The 17592-nt window shown below is 42.7% G+C and overlaps 1 protein-coding gene and 1 long non-coding RNA gene across 2 annotated transcripts in view; both read right to left on the bottom strand.

Annotated features, from left to right (window-relative positions):
- Nucleotides 1–17592, bottom strand: part of IQGAP2 (IQ motif containing GTPase activating protein 2) — a 271207-nt gene that overhangs the window by 199572 nt on the left and 54043 nt on the right. The window lies entirely within an intron of this gene.
- On the bottom strand, nucleotides 1483–15823 carry LOC123648567. Its single transcript, XR_006738659.1, has 3 exons — nucleotides 15734–15823; nucleotides 12574–12575; nucleotides 1483–1492 (listed from the first exon to the last, which is right to left on the bottom strand). It is a non-coding gene; the product is annotated as an uncharacterized LOC123648567 (long non-coding RNA).

Raw genomic sequence — 17592 nt, 5'->3', positions numbered from 1 at the left:
TTTCATCAAGATAGACGATTATCTTGAAAATGTGCATTTGAAAGAGGTCGGAAGAAAGGTGAAAGGACACCTCAACTGGCAAAAGATGTTTTCCTACAAAAAGTTATTTCTTGGCCTGAGAAATGACAGAAAACAAAGACAAAACTATGGAGTTTAAACCAGGAAACGCAGCCACAGGAGCCACTCGATGCCAGGATGGTGCACAGCGTCTGGATTGGGGGGACATGGGGACGGGGCAGCGTCCTGCTCCCGCCAGGTATGCCACTTCCAGACAATCATCCTTAGGCCACACTATTACCTGCGGTTCCCTGCAACCCTGCCACTAACAGGCATGGGGGGAGGGGAACAAAACCCAAGCTGTCGGGTCCAAGCTGGAAAGGCGTTTGGGGCACAGTGGGAGAACAAGAAGCTGGGAGCTAAGCTTCATATCTGGGGGTCACCCTTGTCCAATGACGTGACCTTGAATGATTATTGGACCTCTTCTTGTTGGCTTCCTACTGAAGGGGGAACTGAGCCTACCTACATCACAGGGGTGCTGTGGGGACTGGACAGATATGAAAACCTAGCTGGGTGTGTGGCCTTTCAAGGTATGATATTCATTAGCCCCCATCCGTCCTTCCCAAACCCACACAACCACCGGAATCTGAAAGGAGAGATTTTTGCCTCTGTTTTAGAAGCTAACAGATGGCTAATCTTACTAATATAAGCTGGTGGATTAGTCTGGCAATTACAGGGAAAGGGCAAACCTACAACCTCTTTCTCTGAGGCAACATATACCTTGTACCTTCACACACCTCCCTTATTGAAGCAAAACCTTACCGAATTATTCAAAGAAGTGACAGTCACATTAACAAGATGGATTCCAGAAAGATGAATTATTCAATCTCACTTTTTCTGCCCTTTCCCCAGATTGAGATGTTTTCAGATCAGAAGAATTTTATTCTAAAACGTTGACCTTATAAGGTCAACAAAGTACAGTTTATTGTTATTCAGAAGCATAGAATCTTTCATAGGACAACTACTAGGTTATATCCTATACTGTTCCCCTAGGTCAATTTTTAAAAATAGGCATACATTAGACATTGATAACCTCAGGGAAAAACACTTTTTTTAAAAGAAAAAGCATATTTATTCTCTAAAAGAAGAAAGATTTGACCATAGCTGTTATTAGTGGACACCAGAGACAAATGTCATGGATACTTTGGTGCCAAAGAGTAAACTAATTACTAACAAGAAAGAATTTCTCCTTTCCTCCTCCTCACATTTATATAATAGTAATTTAAATGGGGATTAGGAACTGACAACTGTTAGTTACCAAGTCCCCTAGAAAACCATGTACACACTGTTAAAACACTTTTTGTATCCATAGGAGGTGAGTGGCAGGCGAATGAAGCTTCACCTGTATTTACAGCCGCTCCCCATCGCTCGCATCACCACCTGAACTCTCGCTCTCCCCCAAATCCTCCTACTCCCTCCTCCGTGGGAAAACTGTCTTCCATGAAACTGGTCCTTGGTGCCAAAAAGGTTGGGGACTGCTGCATTATTATATCCAGTGCTCACTGCAGTCCTATGACTTAGGTGTTATTAACCAAGCAACTAAGCAAACCAAGAGTGAAAGGCTCAGCGATCATTCGAGGTCACACGGATGCAGAAAGGTGACCCCAGGTGTGAGGCCAGGCTCCTACCTCCTTGCAACAACACTGAGCCCTAAATTCCTTCCCAACTTGAACCTAGTATAGTTTCCTCCTGTCCCGAGTCACAGCTTCCCTGTAGAGTTCCATCATTCTGAATTTTGAAAAGCACTGGACATATTCCATGTGTTTGAGTACTCAAATGTGTTTTCTAAACCACTGCTTCAGGACGGCTTTGGGTTTTCTGTTGTGGAGGGACGATGTACTGTGCAGCCTCCTCGCCAGGACAGAGTAGAAAACAGATATAGTTTCTGGCCAATGTGTCCCCTACTCCATGAAGGGAAAGACCCCACCCCGCACTCTCCAACCCCACTGCATAGGAAGTGCACACATGTGCCTGAGCATCGCCACATGCAGATCCATGTGGAGGGTTGGAGACTTGCATGGAGAAGCGGGAGGAGGGAAGCTGCCGTGTGATGAAGGGTTAGAAGGGCTAGACCCCCATAACCTCTTTGTAACATGCTCAAATTCAGATCTGCATACCAGTGTACAAATAAAAACCAATTTCAACTAGTAAATGACACTAAAAAGCAAAACTTGTAGAGTAATTCTAACTGCATCCCACCCCTGCGCTCAAACTGACAATACTAAATACCAATAAACAAACACCAATCCTACCGTGTAAAAATAGCACTACTGTATTGATGGTGCTTAAAACAGTGTTTGGCATGGAGCAAACACCCAGTTATGACAAATGCAGATGACTAAATAAAAAATTAGACACCTTATATTCTAGGTCATCTCCAGGTTAAATGATTACTAACCTCTTAGGTGAGAAAATGTGCTTAGGACAGGTATGAAAAGGAAAAACAAAGGGAACGGCTCACTTATCAACTATAACTGAACTTGTAATTATGGCTACAGTGGCAAAATAACTTTGGAGAAGTTTAAATTCAGTGATCTTTATGATATCCAAATATATAATCAGCTTTTAAATGGGTGTTATTACTTTTGAGGGTGGGATAACATTCATTCTATAAAGGAAATGATTGCTTTAATAAAAAAATCACTGAATTGTACCATTCCTCTGTGCTGCTGAGACCAATAACACATCAAAATTCTACATAATTGGCAAAATAATTTATATTCATTTAGGAAAATTCAACCTAGTTAACTGACAGGCCTTCAGGCTTAGCCAAAATGAAATAGAAACATCTAACATGATAACTGTGCCACAGGGTCTGACATTGATGAAATGTATGTTTCAAGGAGGAAAAGGGTTTATTTCAACATAAAGCAGTATATTAATATTAGGTTATTAAGTATGAAACGTCTGATTTCCTTAAGTACTAAGTTTGACAATAGATACCTCTGACATTTCACTTTGACACTTCTTGTATTTTTATTGTAAAGGTACATCCTCACTGTTTCAAACACACAGTTTGGGCTTGTTATTATCTTTCAAAAAAACTTTTAGAGCAAATTTTGTGAAACCATGGATAAGTCAAAAGTTTGTGTTATGTATGAATATGAGTTCCATCATGGAACCAATGCAGCGCAGACAGCTCAAAATATCAATGAAGTGTTTGGGAAGGATGTGGCTAATGAACATGCAGTACATCGATGTTTTGGGAAGCTCCATTCTGGTGATTTCAACCTTGAAAATGAGCCACGTGGGTGACCTGACACCAAGGTGGATAATAATGAGCTGAAAGCTATAGTGGAAGCGAAACCATCTCATCCTATGTGTGAATTAACAGCAAGATTTGACATTACTATTCCAACAATATTGGACCATTTGAAACAAATGGGCAAGGTAAAGAAGCTGGATGGGTTCCGCATGAATTAAACGAGTGTCAGAAGAGAAATCGTCTGGAAGCTTGCCTTTCTTAGCTGTCACAACATAAAGATGAACCATTTCTATACCATATTGTTATGTGTGAGGAAAAACGGATTCCTTTTGACAATAACAAGCATTCAGCACAATGGCTGGATAAAGATAAAGTGCCGAAACACAGTCCAAAACCGAACATTCATCAAAAAATGCTAATGGTGTCTGTTTGGTGGCTCAGCGCTGGTATTATCCACTACAGCTTCATGAAAGCTGGTCAATCGATTATAGCAGATGTCTACTGCAAGCAGTTGGACTACATGATGAGGATGCTTGCAATTAAGCAGCTGAGATTGGTCAATAGAGACAGGCCAATCCTTCTGCAACACAACACTCGACCACATGTCGCACAAACAACTCTGTTCAAACTACAGAGGCTGAACTTGGAAACTCTCTGTCATCCACCATATTCACCAGACCTTGCACCAACTGACTACCACTTTTTCCAGGCTTTGGACACTTCTTGCAAGGGAAAATATTCAATTCTCAACAAGCTGTGGAAAACACCTTTTGCGATTTCATGGCCACTCGCTCTCCAGGCTTCTTCACTGCTGGCATAATCAAGCTACCATTAAGATGGCAAAACTGTGCCGATAGTTTAGGTGCATACTTTGATTAACTGTACTACTTCTTGTTTGAGATACAATAAACTAAACTTTTGATTCAAAATCGGACATTTCATATTTAATGACCTAATATAAGCCTGAAATATAACTAACATTATAAGCTAAATCTATGGGTAAAATCATTTGGGGGTAAGGGGAGATAATCTCGGTAAAATTTTAAATCCATGTTTCGTAGACCCGAGCAAAATCTAAGCTGACAATATTTATGCATAAGATGAACATGCTATAATTAAATGAGATTTATTTTATTTAAAAGATGGCTGAGGCCCAGTGCAGTGGTTCATGCCTGTAATCCCAGCTTTGGGAGGCTGAGGTGAGAGGATCACTTGAGGCCAGGAGTTAGAGACCAGCCTGGGCAACATAGCAAGACCTTGTCTCTACAAAAAATAAAAAATTAGCCAGGCAGGGTGGCTATAATCTATAGTCCTAGCTACTCAGGAGGCTGAGGCAGGAGGATCACTTGAGCCCAGGAATTGAGGTTATAATGAGCTATGATCTCACCACTGTATTCCATCCAAGGTGACAGAATGAGACCCTATCACAAACAAACAAGAAAAGATGGCTGAAAATCCCCGTGATAAGCTATTCAGGCTACAAACCTTTTGTATTTTTAGTCTTTGACAACTTTTGTCATAAAAATTCAGCTGAGTATCTTTATACCAAAGCTAATTCTTCCTCTACATTTTAAATAAAGTGTACTATTCAAGCATATTGCTCTTTGCCTTGAGATACATTCTCAATTTCACCAAAGTTACCATGGCAACTCTAATTGAGCCTTGGCTAGATTTTTAGGGGAAGAAAAAGGTGAATCTAAACATGAAGGACCAAGTTTTCACAAAAATTAAAACCACAAAAAGTACATGTACTACAGGAAGGCGTAAGTCTTCCTATTAGGCTTTCAGAAATTCAAAATTAAGACTCAAGGTTAAAATGATCTTTAAATATGTCAAATATCTAAAATCCAATTGGAAAAGATCACCCATCCCCCCATCCAGAAGCTAGAGCAAGCAGAACATACCTGATAGTGCATACCTGTGATCTTACTGGGGCCACATTTACACAGGGGACTGTGCAGAATGAGCACCTGGCCAAGGAGGACACCCAGGGATCTGTCCACAGTTCATATAGCGGCTCTGACACCCAACTCTGGGCATTTTCCTATCATCACACAGATGCTCAACCCCACCATGTATGGCTGTTAATACACAAAAAGGTGATTTCTATCAAAACTACAAACACTAGGACCCACTTAGGACTTTAAGAACCCATGCACAAATGCAAATGCTAGATGGTTTTCACTATAACCAAGGAAAACTCTAAGATTTTTTAATCACTATTGCAATTAAAATGTAACAAGAAAAATTCTCTCCTCACTACACCACCGCAAATCAGAACCTACCACTAAAGCAAAAAACATTTCACAGCTATTATAGAGAGTACTTTGCCATACATGTGTGTGTGCTGTTCAATAAATCTTCACATGCCAGAAGAGTTCAAAACATTCCACAAAAGATCCTTACCCGGGAAGCATCATCATCTAGTGCACTGGGCTCTGGCAACTGTCTTAGCTCTCTTGCCTCTTTGCCCATTGCCACCCTACACCTTGGGGTGCCAACCGGAAAGCAGATATAAAGATGATTTTGAAAGATGAAAAGTGCTTCACAAGCCTGGTATATTTAGTAACTGCTTTACAGCGTGGAGCAGAAAAGAACTCCCTCCACATTCTGATGCCTGAAAGATGGAGGAACATCCCATAAAGAAGGAACGCACACAGCGCCCAGAGTGGGGAGGGAGAGTGTCAGACAGAGACCAGCTGGCACTCAGACACCTCTCCTCACCTGAGGGTGGCCTGTCACAACCTGCCCCCCATCTGTAACAGCAGCTGGACTAAATTTTTCCTGTAAACCTAAGAAGCTGTTGGCACCTGAGTGAAGCCACCCTCATAAGCCTTTACAATACATAAAATTACATGTGCTATTTTGGGTTCTTTGAAGTTTGTTTGCTCTTTCTTTTAGGCTTAGCTTAAATTTAGGTTTTATTTTATTTTATTTTTTGAGATAGAGTCTCACTCTGTCACCCTGGCCAGAGTGCAGTGGCATCATTATAGCTCACTGCAACCTCAAATTCCTGGGCTCAAGCAATCCTCCTGCATCAGCCTCCTGAGTAGCTTGGGACTACAGGTGTGTGCCACCATGCCCGGCTAATTTTTCTAGTTTTTGTAGAGACGGGGTCTCCATCTTGCTCAGACTGGTCTAGAACCCCTAAGCTCAAGCAATCCCCCCGCCTCAGGCAAATTTAGGTTTTAAAGCAAGACTTATCCAATGAAATGTCTGGGGCCCAAGCTGGAAGTCATTTTAAAACATATTAATTGCCGTGTGAGCTGTATTTAACTCAGGCTAGTTTTGAGTCCAGGGTCTCCTGAAGTGTATTGTAACTCACACATCTCTTCATTTTCAGCCATGTCAACTATTTTTCAAGTTGTATATAACTTGTGCACAGAAAATAAAAAATAACAAATTTTTCATTCAATTAGAAAGGCTCATTTTGTTTTCAAAGTTTTCACTCTGTTTTCATAATAAAACACCATGGCCCCAAGGAAAAAAATTTTTTTTCCCAGTGTGGTCATCAATGTATTAACCATCACACCTTTGCCAAGAACCTGCTAGAAACCAAAAGTCCTATGAGTGACAGGAGAAAAAACTATGAACGAGATGGTCTCTGCCCTCAAGACTTGCATGCCTGGAACCACATAGGTTTCATCTATCCCCTCTGTTCACACTGCAGCCCCTAGTTACTTTAGTAAAATAACCACAGCACCCAATTCTGGAAGATTACTCAGGAGAATGGAAAGCTATTACTGTTCCCTTGCCCCTCTCCTGTCCTGTGGCTCCTTCCGGGGGGCCTCTGAGAGGACAAGGAGCTGTCCATTTGGAGTCTCGCTGCAGTCCCCAATCCCACTCTGCTGGCATGGGGTGGGGTGGGGAGAAGAGGCATCAGGACCACCACAAGGGGACACAACTTTAAGACTGGCACTTGGCAAGAGTAGGCACACACACCCAACCTGTCGGGGAGCTGAGGTGAGCCTATCTGAACTTTACTTCAGAAAAGGTACTGCCCTGTCACAGTGCCCCAGGTGGCCTAGGAGAAAACCTGCAGCCTTTTTGCACTTGACTAGAAGCAGCCCAGTTTATCTGCTGCCCCTGTAAGAGTTGGTGACTAAGTTCCTTCCAGCCCTGCCTAAGGTGGTAGGTTAAAAAGTAAACACTTTTTTTTTTTTTTGAGACAGAGTGTCACTTTGTTGCCTGGGCTAGAGTGAGTGCCGTGGCATCAGCCTAGCTCACAGCAACCTCAAACTCCTGGGCTTAAGCGATCCTACTGCCTCGGCCTCCCGAGTAGCTGGGACTACAGGCATGCGCCACCATGCCCAGCTAATTTTTTCTATATATATTTTAGTTGGCCAGATAATTTCTTTCTATTTTTAGTGGAGATGGGGTCTTGCTCTTGCTCAGGCTGGTCTCGAACTCCTGAACTTGAGCGATCCACCCGCCTCGGCCTCCCAGAGTGCTAGGATTACAGGCGTGAGCCACCGCGCCCGACACAAAAAGTAAACACTTTTTAAACACCTGTTTTTCTTCCCGAAGGAGATGATCCTTCCAAAAGAATTCTATTTAAAAGCTGAATCTGCTATGCCAACATGGGTCCAAGTATTTCCTCAATGGATGTTTTACCCTGTAAAGGTATAATTAACCACAAATGTATTTCCAGGTTTAAGAAGTGATTTCCTACTCTCTTGGTGCAATAACAGAGCGGCCTGTACCTGGTGTTGAAAGTATTGTTTACAGAAGGTTCCACCTCTAGGTTGTTCCAACATACTCATTCTTCCCTGCATAAACCTACTCCACCTCTATTTATTTGAGGCAGGAAGTAAATGCTCAAACAGCATCAATAAAAAGCAGCTGAAGGTGCACATTCTTTGACTCTAATTAAGTTGGGCTAACCGATTCACAGCTGTTCCTACTACTGAAAATGTTTTTTGTAATAAACAATGGAGTTTAAGAGGTATTTTGTTCCATGTTTCCACACTTTACAATTTACAGCTTAATTGTGTAATGGTCCGCCGCTTTTCACACCATGATGCTGCGATGTAGGTGTGAATTGTATTCCTGGACCATTTCACAAATGCAGAAGCTGAGGCAGAGACAGTGCTCCACTCAAGGTCACTCAGGCACTAACACAGCCAAATTCAGGGAAAAGAAATCCACTGTGGTTCATACATTGAGAAGAACGAAATCATCATGTTACCTCCACACCTTTCAGTCAAGGCCAAATCAAAACACTGAGCCTGATAATTTTATTTAGATAATGCTGCTCTGATAACCAAGAGGCTGTATTTTTATTGTTTCTGCAGCTGTACACAATGAATAACTTAGCCTTGATCTTCTCATGAATAAAATTTAGAAAATGTTTGCCTGGGTAGAGAGACAGCATCCTTCCTGGCCTTATTAATAGCAGAGACTTTGTTTTCAGTCCCAGGTATTAAAATGTCGACATTGGACTTCTTTCCTTCTTCTGTATGATTTGAACTGCCCTCCCCTTCCTCCCCCTTCAGCACCACGCTTATAAAATTAGGTAGTGTGGACATGTCTTAATTTAATTCCACTGAGTCTAAAAATAGATGGCCAATCTTGTCACAGTCCATCATTAAGTCCTTTATTAAGAGAAAAGGACAAATGCCACACAGATTTGCTGCCAACAGAGATGCCTGTTGACCAAGAGGTGATTTCTGATCACTACCTTATCAGCATCCATTTTGGTTCTTTAACTTCAAAACAAAGCAAGAGATTACCAGGGAGGATGAAGTGGCTGGTACCACCGTTCCTCCTCTGCAAGCTCTCTCCACAAACATGCTGTGCTATGATCCAGTCACCCTGAGAAAAGGTGAGGCAGGTGCATGCAGGAAAGAAAAAGAATGCATCATGTACCACTTAGTATTCTCATAAGTATTTTGATGAGTTCCTCCCTTCTGTTCTAAATGTGAATATGGGAAGAAAATTAAGCATAAGAAAAGTCAAGTTCACCTCACTGGCAAATTCTGTTTCTATTCTCTTAAAGCTTTAATTTGCTCCCTAAATACACAAAACACAGCTATCTCTGCAATCTTTGTCTTTGCTTAACATAGTCAGAAGTTTCTTAAGAGGCTCCTGTGAGGCCGGGTGCGTGGCTCATGCCTGTAATCCTAGCACTCTGGGAGGCCGAGGCAGGAGGATTGCTCGAGGTCAGGAGTTCGAGACCAGCCTGAGCAAGAGAGAGACCCCGTCTCTACTAAAAAAAAAATAGAAATAAATTATCTGGCCAACTAAAATATATGTAGAAAAAATTAGCCGGGCATGGTGGCGCATGCCTGTAGTCCCAGCTACTTGGGAGGCTGAGGCAGGAGGATCGCTTAAGCCCAGGAGTTTGAGGTTGCTGTGAGCTAGGCTGACGCCACTGCACTCACTCTAGCCTGGGCAACAAAGCAACGCTCTGTCTCAAAAAAAAAAAAAAAAAAAAAAAAAAAAAAAAAAAAAGGCTCCTGTTAGACTATACAATCAGGAGTATCGGGCCTGTTCTCACCAATGTGGTAGCTTCTAGCCCCATGTGGCTATCAAACACTTGAAGTGCAGCTAGTCTGAACTGAGGTGTCCTGCAAGTGTAAAATACACACTGGACAGTAAAGACTGAGTATGAAATAAAAGACAATAGCATATGCCATTAAATAGTTTTATACACATTATATGTTGAAATGATATTTTAAATATACTGGATAAAATATTAGAATTACTTTCATCTGTTTCTTTCTACTTTAAAGCGTCTGCTAGAAAACTTAAAATTACATATGGGACAGCCCTGGTAGAGACCACATCATCGGTTCCTGTAGCAGGCTGCTGCTATGGCCTGAATCTGTCCCCCGAAAAGCACATGTTGAAACTTCATCGCGGTGGCGGGGGGAGGGGGGGGTGGCAGTGAGCTAAAACAAACAAAAAACTTCATCACCAGCCACTGTGATAGTGATAATAGGTTGGGCCTTTTGGGAGGTGATTAAGTCATGAGGGTAGAGTCTTCAGGAATGGGATTAATGACCTAAGTGAAAGGGCTGGGCCTCTGCCCTTCCCTGCATTCCTCTACGGCATGAGGACTCAGCAACAATGTGCCATCCTGGGAGCAGAGACTGTGGTGGGCTGGATGGGGCAACAAAGCTGCCAGCACCTTAATCTTGGACTTCCAGCCTCATGTGAGAAATGAATTTCTGTTCTGTATAAGTTACCCAGTCTCAGGTATTTTGTTATAGCAGCACAACAGAGTAAAACAGCTGTGCACACAGGGATGCACAAAAAATTCTCTTACACCCTGGTCAAGGTACCCCATAATTTCATTTACATGGTAACTCACTTCTTTCCCACACAAGATCCCCCAGGAATTCTAGGCGATATGGTATTGGTGCAATGCGTTTGCATCTGGGGAGACAAAATAATGCACAGAAGAAAGAACAGCAACACAGAAGCTGCCTGTGTATAAGACACGGGAACGCTGGATTATACGGACACAGTAAGTGTATGGACATTTGGAGAAGAAACTACCACTAGTGACCCAGAAAAGCTGTAGAGAAAAGGTGAGTTCTGGCTTCATCTTTGAAGATCAAGTAGATTGTCAAAGTGGGAAAAAATGAGTAGGGGAGAAGAAGAGAGAGAAAAGGATTCTGGGGAGAGAGGATTAGCAAAAGCAAGACATGGAGATTGGAAGAGGTGCCGGGCTTGGGAGAAGGCAGCCTCCTCTCCACCCCGTGCCTTGCTCGGCCAGTGCTCTGTAGTTTATCACTCAGGGGACACATATCTCCTTCTCCATGACCAGCCTGACATCGATCCAAGACACACGGGTACCCCCCTGAGTGAAGTTCTGAGGAAGAGAAGCCAAAGTCTCGGGTGACTCTCCTTGCCCAGTGCCTCACGCAAACAGCCTGCTCTGCTGGTACACAAAGTGGCACAATGTCCCTTCAACTCTCTTCCTCCACACTTAAACCATGTCGCGCCTCCCCTCTCCTCCACTGTGCCTGACAGCGTCTCCTTTGTTCTCTGCACATACCCGGCCTGGGAGGCACATCGGGAACAAACAAACAATACTCCAGCTACTCCTCCTTTTGTCTATCAGCTTCCCAAAACCAACATACCACACCACAGAAGTGGACTCATTTTATTGTCAACTATGCTGCTGGACTTCCAAGCATCTCGATTCCTCATTTAAGTTTGCTGAACCTTTCTCAGTTCACCCTTGAATCTGCCTTGTTGGTATGTTTCAGATTGTAGGCAATTTTGATGCACAAAAAGTCCATTTAAATCTGTGCAGAACACAGCCTCAGGAGGGAGGCTCTATATGCACAGAGGTCCTTAAAAATCTCCATTCCATAATGGAATATGGAATATTTCAATGAAATGGAAAGGTGAGGCACAGCCAATCCAGCGGTGTCCAAAACCAAGAGACATGTGACACGTGTTCCAATGAGTAACAGAGGATATGTGGTGTGTGAGTTTAAGCACTCCCACAGTAAAACACCCTGCTGCCCGTGCACGGTGACCCACGCCACTCAGAAGAGAAGACCGTCAATGATCATCCCAAGGGCTAACCAGCAAAGACGCAGCGTCCCTCACAAGCTCTCTCCAGGCCAAAGCACACTGGATGTGACGCTGAGCCAGGACTTCTGAGATCGCTCGGGCAAACCGACCTAGCACCCACTGTGCACCAGGCCCATGTGAGGCCCTGGGGTGCAGAATGAGAATGTCTTTCTCCGGGAGCTCCCTGATGGCGAGGGGAGGACAAAACACAGTGGGAGTCTCCAAGTATATAACAAGCGCAGGGAAGCAGGACAAGGACATGAGGTGAGACTCAGGGGAGAACCACTGTCAGCAGGGAAAGGGTGGAGACTTAGAAAGGGTCAGATGAGCAGGGGCTGTTGTGCCAGGCTAAGGGGGTGGCCTTCGGGGTCTTGCAGGCCAAGGGGTATCAAGGAAGGTTGTGAGTAGGGAAAGCCCTGACCAAACATGGCTTCCTGGTTTCTCCCTGAGGATACAGGCCCTAAGTATGGACTAGATATAGAAAATTAACATTCTTCCCCCAAGAGATGACTATGAAAAACAGTACCTGGTACAGTTATGCACCACTTAACAATGGGGACATCATGACTTAATAATGAGCAATGCACTGTTAGGCAGATTTCGTCCTTGCGCAAACATCCTAGGGTGCATTTACACAAACCTGATAGCCCAGGTGTGATGCAGGCTGTACTATGTGGTACAGCCTATTGCTCCTACGATACAAACCTATACAGCAAGCTACTGCACTCAACACCGTAAGCAACTGTAACATAATGGTAAGTATTTGTGTATCTAAACACATCTAAACATAGAAAAGGTATAGTAAAAATATAGTATAAAAAATAAAAAATGGTATACTTGGATAGGGTACTTACCATGAATGGACCTTGCAGGACCAGAAGTTGTTTTGGATGAGTCAGTGAGTGAATGTGAAGGCCTAGGACATTACTGTACACTAATATGGACTTTATAAACACTGGACACTTAGGCTACATTAAATTAAAAAATATTTTTCTTTCTTCAATAAATTAACCTTAGCACTCTGTAACTTTTTTTCTTCGTAAACTTAATTTTTTTAACTTCAGTAATAACAGCTTAAACACAAACACGTTGTATGACTGTACAAAAATATTGTCTTTCTTTATATCCTTATTCTATAAGCTTTTATCTACTTTAAATTTTTAATTTTTTTTGTACTTTTTAAACTTTCATTAAAAACTAAGACACAAACACACACATTAGCCTAGGCCTACACAGAGTCAGGATCATCAATATCACTGTCTTCCACCTCCATACTTTGTCCCTGAGTGACACGGATGACTTTATATGACAGTGCCCTGGGTCTGCACTTCCACCAGGGTTCAGCAGGTGACTGAATCCACTGCAAAAATGAATTTAGATCTTCAAGGGCAGTAACATGCATGAAGCTGTCGTCTCCTATGATAACAATGCCTTCTGGAATACCTACCTTACAGTTTTTTTAAGTAGTACACTCTAAAATAATGATAAAAAGTATAATACATAAACCAGTAGCATAGTCATTTATTATCAAGTATTATGTATCATATATAATTATATGTGTTATACTTTTATATGATTATTTACACCAGCATCACCATAGACACGTGAGTAATGTTACAATGGCTGCAACATCATTAGGCAATAGGAATATTTCAGCTCCATTATACTCTTAGATGACCATCGTCATATATGCAATCTCTCATTGGCCGAAACATTGTTATGCAGTACATGACTATATTATCAAAACAGGCTCAAGATAGTATAAAGCATGTTATTCCAACTGTAGGCTGTAATGCTTTCATGGGTCATGAAATCAACACAGCTGATCACAACCAGCATTTTCTTAAAAAATGAACTGAAATAGAATAGAATAGTAAATGTCAGGGTGTGTTGCATAAAGGTTAAGTATTACTCTGTGAATCTTTGGCTAAACACATGTGCCCACTTACACACACCATCACACAGCTATCTGGGGTCACGATATACAACTGTTTACTCTGGCTCACAAGGTTTTAAAGCCACTTGCTAAAAGCGTATGTTGCAGCTGACAAATTAGCAGTAAGTTAGTAACAGAAGATCTCTGATGCATCTACCACAGTTAAATAAATCCAAACTCATTTTTGCAGTGCATTCAGTCTCCTACTGAACGCTGGCAGAAGTGCGGACCCAGGGCACTGTCACATACAGTCAACTGTCTCTCTGACACCCATTAACCAGTCCTCCTCATACACACTCCAAACCTGATTCCTTCCGAAGTGCCTCTGGAACTCCAGACCTGTTGCAAAAATGTAATTCTCGGCCGGGCATGGCGGTTCATGCCTGTAATCCTAGCACTCTGGGAGGCCGAGGCGGGAGGATCGTTTGAGCTCAGGAGTTTGAAACCAGCCTAAGCAAGATTGTCTCTACTAAAAATAGAAAGAAATTATATGGACAGCTAAAAATATATACAGAAAAATTAGCTGGGCATGGTGGCACATGCCTGTAGTCCCAGCTACTCGGGAGGCTGAAGCAGAAGGATCACTTGAGCCCAGGAGTTTGAGGTTGCTGTGAGCTAGGCTGATGCCACGGTACTCTAGCCTGGGCAATGGAGTGAGACTCTGTCTCAAAAAAATAAATAAATAAAAATGAAAAAAAAATGTAATTCTCCTACATTAGCAACTTTTTGTTTACACTTTCTCCACCTATTTGTCTTAATGGAAATCTGGCTTTTGCTCCATAACATCACTTCTCATAAACCCACTCCAGGGGTGGCTGTTCCCCAAATTTCCTTGACTCACAGACAAAGAAGGGAAGGTCATCATTGTCCTAACTGAACCTTTCTCCCAGGCCACATCCTGTCCTATCACCTGGGTTCCAGGACTTCACTCCTGTCTCTCACTCCCCAACCCTGTCACTCAGTTCCTAACCTGCAGGAATTTCCTTTCTTGCCTTAATCACTGAGTTCCTTCCAGGCCTGCCTCTGCTTGGTGGCTTCAACAAGAAGGTGCATGACCCTGGTCAAAGGCACAGCTCTGAGATCTCCTCCTCTAGGCAAAGGTTTCACGTCCGCTCCACTCCAACCACACACAAGCACCACCACACCTTGGACTTTACCACTACCCAGAAATACTCCATCTTCAAGATCAAGGCTTCCAAATCTGTGACTATACCTTTCTATTTACCCTCTTCTCTACTTCCTTATTTTTATAGATCCGGCCCTCTACCCTATTATACGTGGTGCCTTGGCTTGGCCCCACTCCATCCTAGCCATCCTGGCTTCACCAGCCTCGTTACCCAGGTGGCACCTCAAAAGCACCCAATTTCAGTGATGCTCACATTAACGCCCTGCGGTCCTGTTTCCCATGCCTTTGTCAGGGCCAACATGTCAATCCCTAAGCATAGCTGCCCCAGTCATTTTCTCTCATCTTGTTGGAGAAATTCACATGAACATTTTTCTATTGGATCCACAAAGAAACTTTATAACTTTAGTTGGCTTTTCAAAACTGCTCAGGCTTTCTATGTAACCCTGGCTGATGCACTATTGTGTTTTCACACCTCCCTCCTCCCATCAGACGGTGACCCTCAATATCATTCCTCTCATCTCTGTCAGCCCAGAGAGGGGGCATCCTCCAGTCTGTGTGTCTGCGCTGGGGTAGGGAGGCCAGGAGCTGAGAGCGCGTCAGCCACAGACACTGGTCTCTTCCCTCGTGAGAGTGTAATTCTCAAACTTCAGTGTGCATACGGGTTTCCCTGAGTGATTTGTTAAATTGCAGACCCCCCTGGCCCCACTCCCTAGAGGTGAACTCACAGGGTCTGAAGCGACCCTCGGAAGCCTCCGCTCTCACAAGCACCCGGCTGACCCTGCCCTAGGAGGTAACTACATGTGCCCTCAGTAACTCTCTCCGAGATGACGTAGCTGCCTCAACTTTTGCCCTGTACAATACCAGAAATGGGGAAAACTACAAATCAATGTGATGGAAGGGAAAAAAAGCATCAAGGGATATTAAGCCAAGCAGGACTGAAAGGGCAGAGTGTAGAAATGACTATAAATATTAATCCCTAAATTCCTATTCTAGCACCAAAACGGGTTCAAGCTTCTCAACAAAAATGGAAGATGACAAAAACATACTAATGGCTAAATCTCCCACACCCTGAATTCAGCATTTAACTAACAGCCAACTTAAACTGAACTTATCAAATAAGTTTAATACTCACTTTTATATATTTTCATCTTTGAGCTTTCTACTAATACTTTTTCTAATCAACATGATTTAGAGAAACACTGGGACTAAAGAGTGTAGTCAGTCAGGATACCTTTATCGTAATCCCAAATCTACCACTAGCTCTACCACGGATAACTGAGCTGATGAACTTCTGAGCCTCAGTGGGGATTTGACGTGGTTAGAAGAAAACAAAGGTGTTCAGACTAAGGTGGCAATAGAAGACCATTCTACATTCTACAACCGTCCAAAAAACAGAAGACATGAATAAATCATTCCATCACAATCTCCTACGAATGTTCTCTCACCAGCTTCCCCTAGAGTCCCTGTAGGCCTTGAATAATGATAGTGTTTTATAACTTTTAAGCATCACAGCATGAGGCAGCATCTGGTGGGGAGGCTCGTACAGGAAGGAAGAGATCTCAGTGGTGTTTGCTACTCATACCTTTTGATGTTTCAACAAAAAGCCAAGCATTCCTTGAAACCAGTCATAATAGTAGCAAAAGCAAAAAGACAATTGATGAATTGAATGTAGAATCAAGACCAAACCAAGAATACAGATGCACCAAAACTATCTTGGATGAGGTGAAGAGAGTAAAGTTCACATCACAGAAAAGCGCAAATTCCTATTAAAATTTTCAAAAGACAAAAAGAGAGGGAGGGAGACAGTGAAGATAAGGTAAATTCTTCCCAGAGAGAACTACTCATAGTAAGACAGTTAAAACAGAAATAAGGAAAGAAAAAGAATCAGGAAAAAAGAGAAAGGGAATAAGAACCGTAAATAGACAACAGATGACAATATTGTGCTCATTCCACCAAAATGCAAGTGGTGAGAACTGATCAAGAAGTAGAGCAGAGGAAGCTCACATAGAACCCAAAAACCAAGACCACCTTCCTTACAAGGAAGACACAATCAAAACACATTAAGAGATAAAGTAGAACAATGTGCCATCGTTTTTAAGCACACAGTCTTTGAAGTCAGACACACCTGGACTATGATACTGTTTCTGTCACCTCTTGGCTGTGACACTAAACAAAACACCTAAGTTTGTCCAGCACTTGGTTTCTCTACCTATAAAAGAGGAATAACACTCCTTTCCCCAGGGTGGTTGTGAGCATTGAGACCACGTGGGTTGAGTGGTTAGGGCATCGTGCCTGGTAAGTAGACACTCATGTGATAACCCTTGTTAGTAAAGTATATTTGAGACCATGGAAAATTCCAAACCTCTCCCAGGTTTCCAACTTTGAAAAGCCTGATAAACAAACATAAACTTTGGGATCAAGTATCAGTTGCTCAACTTGTCTTTAGCTGGAAATGCCTAATATCAATTATTTGTATTTAAAAACACCAGCACTCTGAAAAGTTCCACTTTCATCTGTCAGAACATAGCTCATTGGCCCTGCCCAACATATACCCAATACTAGAATACAAAATACGTGAAACTTAAAACCAAAAAACTCTCCCAACTACATGTCCCACGCCCAGGCGTGGCTGACAGAGACCACAAAACATGCCCTAAGTCAGATAAGCAACAATGCCTTGATCTGCCCCAACGCATCTGACTTCCCATTGTCCTTGTTGCCCAAACCCAGTCCCCT

Source organism: Lemur catta, chromosome 12 (genome assembly GCF_020740605.2).
Source record: "Lemur catta isolate mLemCat1 chromosome 12, mLemCat1.pri, whole genome shotgun sequence".
NCBI lineage: Eukaryota > Metazoa > Chordata > Mammalia > Primates > Lemuridae > Lemur > Lemur catta.
The sequence above is the reverse complement of the archived record's forward strand: the minus strand, read 5'-3'. Positions and strand labels throughout refer to the sequence as shown.